Source organism: Piliocolobus tephrosceles, chromosome 3, assembly GCF_002776525.5.
Source record: "Piliocolobus tephrosceles isolate RC106 chromosome 3, ASM277652v3, whole genome shotgun sequence".
Taxonomy (NCBI): Eukaryota; Metazoa; Chordata; class Mammalia; order Primates; family Cercopithecidae; genus Piliocolobus; species Piliocolobus tephrosceles.
Genome location: NC_045436.1, coordinates 24,663,941 through 24,673,591, shown reverse-complemented (window position 1 = coordinate 24,673,591; position 9,651 = coordinate 24,663,941).

Genomic DNA, 9,651 nt, shown 5'->3' with positions numbered 1-9,651 from the left:
CAGAGTCACCAGGGAGATTTCTTTTAACTATAGCCCAGGTACCGCACAGGAAACGTCTGAATCATCCACCTAGGAAAGCCTACTCTACAGCTGCCCGCCACTGCCCAGACATAGCCCCTCCACTCTCCACACCCCTACAAAGCCCCCACCTACAGAATGAGCAGATAGCATATAAATGTCTCTACCAGCAGTTTGTCTGCTATGACTGAGACTGTGGAGGCTGAAAATGCTGGAATGAGTTTGGGAATCCAGAAAACAGAGGCAAGGACTGACTCTGGAAGCACTTCCTTCAAGGGATAAAAAGAATTAAAACTGCCTGAGAAGGAAAAGGCCAACGTCAGCCAACAAATCCTACATCTATCTGCCTGAGAAAAACAAGGCTAAAATATTTCCAATATTCAATTGACCCAGGACCAAATCACTGATTAAGTTAGAGGAGTTTCAATGGACTACTGAGAGACAAGGAAATCCAGTCTTCCACTTTTAGTCTCCTCACGTTCTCCTCACTCACCCCACCTCCCAGGCTGAAAATGCAATCAGAGAAGAAGGTGGGAAATGTTTATCAGAGCCTGTCATTGACCAGACACTAATTGCATCTAGAGTCTGTCCAATAAGGAAACAAAGGAAACTCTCCACGGGCTTATAAGCTCTGAAGGCGCCAGATTCAGAACTCTTAGGTGAACAGAGAGGCTGTGCTATGTTCCTGTTCTGACCTGGACCAAGAAGGATATGAATGACCTGCAAAGACAGGAGCAGGCATTCTTAGTCGGCAGTGGTGCTGAGGGAACCACCCCCACATCTGGAAATTTAAGGGCAGCTCCCAAATACTCACAGAGCCTGGACCCAAGTGGAGATTTGACATCAGGAAGCGCCCCTCGGACCACAAGTGCAGGTGAGCGGGCACTCAGGGAAGGGGCAGGCGCCTTGGGCCAGGTTATGCACTGGGGGAGACCTCGGAGGCTCAGGCTGCGCGTGGAGCGATCCTGTGAGGACTCCTCCTCACAGTCCATGAGGATGAAAATGGATGGAATAGGAGGCTACATTGGACACCCTGGACAAAATGGCAACACTCCAACACACCAGGGTGGAATAGGAGGCTATACTGAGGAAGTGCTTGGGAAATTGACTTTGCAGAGACCTAGCCAGTGGAGTGGATAATGTAGGTGAGGTCAGAAGATGATGCAGTAGTTGAGAGCGAGGAGGAAGGGCCCGTTGTGCTTGTGGTCAGTGACCCCAAAATATTAGAACATGAAGCCATAATGCTTGGCCTTGCTCTTGCCAGTAATTTAGTTCATCTGAACTTGGGAGATTTGTGTGGCCATAGAGGAGTCAGTCCTGGAAGCCAGATGGAGTTGGAGTAAAAAAAGAATGTGGTAGAGATTTGTGTGAAGTGTGAAGAAGAAAGAGGAAGACACAAGGGATTTTGTGTATTTATTTATTTTTATGTATGTATGTATGTATCGAGATGCAGTTTTGCTCTTGTTGCCCAGGCTGTAGCACAATGGCAGCCTCTCAGCTCACTGCAACTTCTGCTTCCAGGTTCAAGTGATCCTCCTGCCTCAGCCTCCCAAGTAGCTAGGATTACAGGCGCCCACCACCAAGCCTAGCTAATTTTTGTTTTTTAGTAGAGACGGGGTTTCACCATGTTGGCCAGGCTGGTCTCAAACTTCTGACCTCAGGTGATCTGCCCACCTCGGCCTGCCAAAAAGTTCTGGGATTATAGGCATGAGCCACCCACAAGGGATTTTAGAGTTTCTAGATGTAGCAGAAGTGAAAGATAAGGTTCAGAAATGAGAGTAAGAGAGAAGCTGGTCTGGCTTGGAGACAATGACACAGAGACAATAAGACTCCGTGTTTTATTTTATTTTATTTATTTTATTTTATTTTATTTTTGTGCTGCTTTTACTGAGTTCGGTTGAGGCTCTTTGAGAGATTTCTCTGACCTAGGTCAGTAATTTGGATAATATTTTCGTATTTAAGAAGAGGAATATGGACTCAGGTCCCTTTTAATGTCTCCCTAAGCCATGCATCTCAGTCCAGACATACTGCTGTGTCTTTTATAATTTTAAAAAACAAATCCTGTGTGTATACTTTCACTGATATGTTTACAGAAAAGTTTATGTCTTATTTGTCTATTGAACCTTCCTCACAAGGTGTTACAATCAGTATTGTCCTAGACAATAATCATGTTAAATGGTTATTATGTATTGTCAAAGCATAATCACATTAAAAGGAACAACCCATAAAGTGTATTGCATGTCTACAAAAAAAGAATAAAAAAAAATGGACATGAAAGTCAGAGAAACGGGGAATAAAGAGAAAGAAAGATAAAACCAAATTATAGATTCAAGGAGAGGACCAAAAAAAAAAAAAAAAAAAAAAAACTGGAACAGAAGTTCCTAATTTGCAATTTCCAGTTGAATATGCAAAATTTACCGAAAGAATCTACACAGAAGATTGAATGGTGCTGGTTGACTTTTCTTTCTCTGTAACTTGGATGATTGAACCTCAGCATCTGTTGCAATGCATCAGTTGGAAAACTTGCATAGATGTAATCCTTTGCCTCTGTTTAGTTAACCAGGGATCCCTCTGATTTTAAATGATTAACTCTCTATTACCTTAGTGATGTTACTGCACATAAAATGGAGGTAGAAGAAGTATCCTTTAACTATGAGAATCACTGGTTTCCCTAAATTTTCCATGGTCAGAGCACACACTGGGATGATATATCAAACAGAAAAAAAGAGATAGGATAAGTCATAAATGCAATTTTTTTTTTTTTTTTTTTTTTTGAGGCGGAGTCTCGCTCTGTCGCCCGGGCTGGAGTGCAGTGACCGGATCTCAGCTCACTGCAAGCTCCGCCTCCCGGGTTTACGCCATTCTCCTGCCTCAGCCTCCCGAGTAGCTGGGATTACAGGCGCCCGCCACCTCGCCCGGCTAGTTTTTTGTATTTTTTAGTAGAGACGGGGTTTCACCATGTTAGCCAGGATGGTCTCGATCTCCTGACCTCGTGATCCGCCCGTCTCGGCCTCCCAAAGTGCTGGGATTACAGGCTTGAGCCACCGCGCCCGACCTCATAAATGCAATTAAATTAAGTCTTTTGAATTTTCAAACTAGCTTTACAAAATGGTATCCAAAGGATATTCCTGACCACAGTGAAAAAGAGATAATATGGCTAAATATCAGTTAAAATAGGATATTCAAGAATTGAAACCCATGATACAAGACCTAGGAGTGATTATCTCACTGTTTCTGCGTTCAACCCCAATTTTGTGTGTTCTTATACTTTGAAAGAAGTATGACATCTCAGAGTGAAATTGAAGACGACTGTAACGGGATGATCTCTCCCAATGTTATTGACATGACTTACTCTGTCCAATCAGCAAGTGGTAAATATCTGGCTACTAAAGATTTGGCTAGTTTTTTTTTCAGGCCTGTTTTGACAGCTTTCTGGCCATGCTTTCCCTTTACCTCAAAGGAATTTTATGCATCTCTACCCACCAATCGTGGGCACCTCAGCAGTCTTGCCTTTGCACACAAACCTTGTAGGGAAGATTTCAACTTCATTCAACTTCTTCCAGAACAGCGGGTATGATTTAAATGGATGACATTCTCCTCCATGGTGATCCATTTGAAACACTCATTCAAGCCATGAAAATACTCACAAAGGAGTTTACACAAAGGGAATGGGTCATTACCCCCACACAGTGCAAGCCCCTTATTTGATTAATTGCCTGAAAATTATTTGGTAAACTGAAAGCAACTCCATCTCTGATATTGTGGAGGAACAGCTATTAAACCTCTCAATGCCCACAATGTGAAAACAAGCCCAGTATCTTTAACTCTTTTTGGATTCTGGAGGATACATATTCATCACTTATAAATTTTGCTTAAGGTCACTTATGCTGTTACTTCCAAATCCACCCATCTTTAATGGGGCCCCCTCCAAGAAAGGCCTACAGACTCTAAATTGCAGTACATTAAGCTCTCACAGGCACTGAGCCTCTTTCTACTTTCCCCAAATCATTTTAATGCAGTATTCATACATCATATCATTTTATCTGTATCTTAAAATAAATCACTAAAAGAACGATTTTAAAAGTGTAAGTGCAGTATAGGTATCACATTTAATATTTAAATATAGTTTCACTCCCTCTTTGGGTGGTCCACCCTCCCTGCACCTCAAAGTGTTCACAAATCTCAAAGCTCCTCATATTACATTCTTCAAGAGTTTGTATAAAGTTTATTTTCCAGGTCCCCCCACCATCCTACTGAAAGTTCTAATCACTTGGTCTTCTGTTGAGCAGCCCTATCCTGAGGCTACCCCGGGCCCCAACCCAACCCACCTCATTAGCATAAATCCAGTTGATTCAAAGGGGTTCATTATGAATAACAAAAAACTGGCTGGGAGCCCATGGCTGTAATCCCAGGACTTTGGGAGTTCAAGAAAGGAGGATAACTAGTTCAAGAAAGGAGGATAGCTAGTTGGGAACTCCTGGCCTACACTGTGAGGCACCATTTTTTTTTTTTGAGACGGAGTCTTGCTCTGTCGCCCGGGCTGGAGTGTGGTGGCCGGATCTCAGCTCACTGCAAGCTCCGCCTCCCGGGTTTACACCATTCTCCTGCCTCAGCCTCCGGAGTAGCTGGAGTAGCTGGGACTACAGGCGCCCGCCACCTCGCCCGGCTAGTTTTTTGTATTTTTAGTAGAGACGGGGTTTCACCGTGTTAGCCAGGATGGTCTCGATCTCCTGACCTCGTGATCCGCCCGTCTCGGCCTCCCAAAGTGCTGGGATTACAGGCTTGAGCCACCGCGCCCGGCGTGACACCATTTCTACAAAAAGAATAATTTTTAAAAATTAGCTGGGCATGGTGATGTGTGCCTGCAGTCCTAGCTATTTGGAAGGTTGAGGCTGCAGGATTGCTTGAGCTCAGGAGTTCCAGGTTACAGTGAACCATGACTACATCACTGCACTACAGGGTGACAGAGCAACACCCAGCAATTGCCCTTATGCTCCACTCAGTGCATGATGTGTTACTTCCGCAGCTCCCACCCCATCATGACCATTCTGCAGGTCCCTACCCCTGTCCCCTTTACCAACCCAGGACCCTGGAGGAGCAATCAGAGAACAAGACAGAATTGCCCCCTGGGACCTGTCACTTCCCCTATGCTGACTGCATAAGGAAAAAACTCCCTACAGGTTATAAGACTGAATTCATTCTGAGGTCACCATTTTGGTGAACAAGAAGTAGGGACTGTGTTGTGTCTTCTGACCTGGATCGAGGAAGAAACATCAGCTCTGCAAGGATGGAAAAAACTGACAATCCCCAGTGAACTGCTGACGAATACAGGTAGGCTCTGCACCCTATACTAACCCTCTACTGGGAGCAGAATATCTGAGTGAGGATTGCACCAGGAGGCACAGGTGGCTACACTCAGTAAAGGGTATGCAGCCTTTGGCTGGACCTAAGCTGGGGAAAGTAGCCACATAGGAAGGAACCCTGGGGAGTTCATGCATTTTATTTTTCAACCATCAGTTTTGTATTTTTAGAAAGATAAATATTTCAATATACATCTAAATTTATATATATTTGATTATACTTCAATATGTTCTTGTATTAGCATATTTATATGTACATATTATACAGAAATACATATAATTACATACCTTACAAATGTAATTAAAATTTTATTATGGTATTATATGAACATATACATACCCTACACATGGCTGGCAGCATGGCTGTAATCCCAGCAGTTTGGGAGGTCAAAGCAGGAGGATCGCTTGAGGTCAGGAGTTCCAGACCAGCCTGGACAACCATCTCTACAAAATGTAAAATATAAATATATGTTTTTATATTTACTTAAAACTTTATTGGCCCAGCACGGTGGCTCACGCCTGTAATCCCAGCACTTTGGGAGGCCGAGGCAGGCGGATCACGAGGTCAAGAGATCGAGACCATCTGGCCAACATGGTGAAATCCTGTCTCTACTAGAAATACAGAAATTAGCTGGGTGTGGTGGCGTGTGCCTGTAGTCCCAGCTACTTGGGAGCCAGAGGCAGGAGACTCTCTTGAACCTGGGAGGCGGAGGTTGAAGTGAGCTGAGATCACACAACTGCACTCCAGCCTAGTGACAGAGGGAGATTCCGTCTCCAAAAATATATATATATGTATATATATAATGGTATTATAGTGGCATATACGTATCCTACACATATACCTATGCGGTTTACTCTTTACTCTGACATCGTATATGAGAAAGTTCTTTTGTATGTTGTATAACAGTCACAGATTTGGACTTCTCATAAGGGGCCTCATGCTGGTTTGCCCTAATTACATCTAATTATGTCTGAACTGTTCTGCATAATCAGCGTATCTACCATTAAACAGTCAACAGAAGTATGAGAAACACAAACCGTTCTTGGAATATCTTGAGTTCAGCGCCACACCAAATCCTGTGTTTTAAAAAATGTTTTCCAGGCTGAGCTCAGTGGCTCAAGACTGTAACCTGAGTAGCATGGAGGCCCAGGCAGGAAGATTGCTTGAAGTCAGGAGTTTGAGGATACAGTGGGCTACAATCTTGCCACTGCAGTCCGTCCTGAGTGACAGAGTGAGACTCAGCCTCAACAAAATTTAAAAAAAAAAAAAACAAGTTTTTCAGAAGATATTTCTTTATTGGTGCTTACATAAAACTTAAAGGGAAATTGAGGTTGATTGTCCTTGTTTTCATGTGACCACTACAGGGTGAAGAGGGGGATCAAGGAACCAGCCCCAGATGACTCAGGTAATCTGAGACCAGGCCTGGGATCCACACACCGGACACACGCCCAGATGGAAGCACAATGCCTGGTCTCGGTCTTTCCTCAATCCCAACTTAAACTAATTTGGCAGTTTTATGAGATAAAAAATGGTGCAGACAGGAAAGGAGACAGGATTGGTAGAGGATGGAAAATCGATTAAGATTAGGGACAACTCGGCCGGACGCGGTGGCTCAAGCCTGTAATCCCAGTACTTTGGGAGGCCGAGACGGGCGGATCACGACGTCAAGAGATCGAGACCATCCTGGCGAACACGGTGAAACCCCGTCTCTACTAAATAATACAAAACACTAGCCAGGCTTGGTTGCGGGCGCCTGTAGTCCCAGCTACTTGGGAGGCTGAGGCAGGAGAATGGCGTAAACCCTGGAGGCGGAGCTTGCAGTGAGCCGAGATCGCACCACTGCACTCAGCCTGGGTGACAGAGCGAGACTCCGTCTCAAAAAAAAAAAATGATTAGGGACAACTGTGAGGAAGAAGAGAAAAGGAGACAGAATCTGAGAGCACTGAGGTGGACTGAAAGCGGGGAGGCGGCTCAAAGAAAAGAGAAATGAGCTTTTCTGGAAGGAGGCATTGATAACACTGAAACACGATTAGCCTTTTGAAATAAATATTTTATTTATTTTTATTTTTTTGAGACAGGGTCTCGTTCTGTCGTCCAGACTGGGCTGCAGTGGCGCCATCCTGGCGCACTGCAACCTCGGCTCCCCGGGTTCAAGCGATTTTCCCACCTCAGCCTCCGGAGTAGCTGAGACCACAGGGGCAGGCCAACATGCCAGGCTAATTTTTGTATTTTTTGTAGAGACGGGGTTTCACCATGTTGGCCTGGCTGATCTCAAACTCCAGAGCTCATGTGATCCGCCCACCTCAGCCTTCCAAAGTGCTGGGATTACAGGCATGAGCTTCCATGCCGGCCACGAAAGGAAGCTTTTAAATTGTGGAGTATTTCATGCATCCATAATAGTAGAGAGAACATTATGAAGAACCTACACATAAAAAGAAACCAACTTCTATCATTCGAATTAACAATCTATAACTCCACCAACTTCTGCCAATGGAGCAAATTCCCAGACATCTTATCATTTGTGTATTTCATCTTATAATTTCATTATTTAGTCCCTAAAAGACAGTATCTCAATTATCATAGTGATACTGTAACTTTTAATAAGCTGTTCAGTGTGAATTATAATCACATTTTTCTCCAACCAGTTATAAATAAGATTCAGTAAATTAAAACAGCAACTGGAATTCTCTTCTGTTAAGGTGGGGCAGGGAGAGTCCTCAGTCCGGCACAGGTAGGGGTGGGTGGCAGAACAGCAAACCAAACAGCTGAGGTGCTTTGAGAATGCAAACTTCTCACGGAACACACAGCTCTCTGGAGGCCTCGGCGCACCAACCACTGCAGCGTTTCGCCTAGCAGGCTGGGCGAGTCCGTAGCGGAAGTGGGGGCGGCAGAACAGTGATTGGCCGCGGCCGGCACCTTCTCTGGGCTTTGACTTCCGGGTGAGACCGTGGAGGTGGAGCGCGACGTTGGAGACCCGGGGCAGCGCCAGGTACCACAGTGAATGGAAGGATGCGTGGTGCGGCGTGGCAGCTGCCCTCTTCTCCCCGGACCCAGCGCCTGGAGAGCCAGTCCTGCAGGGTGGGCTGGGCGAGCTAAACTGCGTTCCTGGTGCAGGGCTTCGGGTCTCCCTAACATACCTTAAACCTTGAACAGCCGCCGCCTTGGCAGTGTCTCTTTGCTCAGAGATCCTAGGACGACCACACTCGTCCAACAGCAGTCGCTCCACCAAGCCTGGGGAAAGCGAATCGTTTTCTCCGCGTGCCCCGTCAGCCGCTCATGCTGCCCAGAGAGGAATTTTAGTGGCGACATTCCGGCTGTCACGCCACTGAGATTGCCAGGGCACTCCAAGTAAGAAGGACCACCAGGAAAAGTCAGGAAGAGAATCACCGGCAGGTCCCAGCCTCTTTTTGTGACAAGGACTAGATGGTTTGGTCTGCAGTGGGCTGTCTTCCCGCTGGACTCACCTCTCATGTAGAGCAGGCTGCCTCAAGGAAGAAGCTCACAGGGGACACCTGACCTCTGAAACAGCAAGTGTAAAATGCTTTAAATAAGCCAAAACTAAACCAATAGTTATGTTAACTAAAAATACATGAATGCTACCGAAGATAGTCGAATATTAGAGGAAGAGAGTAAACTGATTTTGAGCGCTTTATGTTTTATTCGGAAAATGAATAAGATGCACTTCTGAAAACCTGAAAATATAAAGAATAGGATATGATACACTAGATGAAAACAAAACTTTCAGACCATGTTTTCTTACTTAAAGCTCTAATAAGTGAGACAGCAAACTATTCACTCAGATAATTAGTCACTGATACAAGGGTATGTATCAATAACAGGTATTAAGATAAAAACTTTATGAGCTTTTCCATTTTAACAAGGGATGATGATTCTAGACTTCCGCCACAACATTATGGTCGACAAAACATTCTTAATTCATTTTCCATAGATCTGACTCTAGATTCTGAAACAAAGTCATAATCTTTTATCTCTGAAGATAGAATACAGTGAGATTTGGAAAGACACCACAAAAACTCATGATCCAGAAAAGATTAAGGCTGATATTACTAGGAGGAAGAGAAAGAGGACAAAATCAAACTAGATAGATACAATAGAGTTGTTTGTTTGTTAGAATTGTCTTCCCAAGAGATGGAAAAAGACACCGTCACAATAGGATTCATGCTTTAGTATTCAGCTACAGAAATGTAATAACTTTGCCAAAGTAATTACAGTACGTAGAGTGGCAATCGTTATATTAAAAGTAAAACCCAG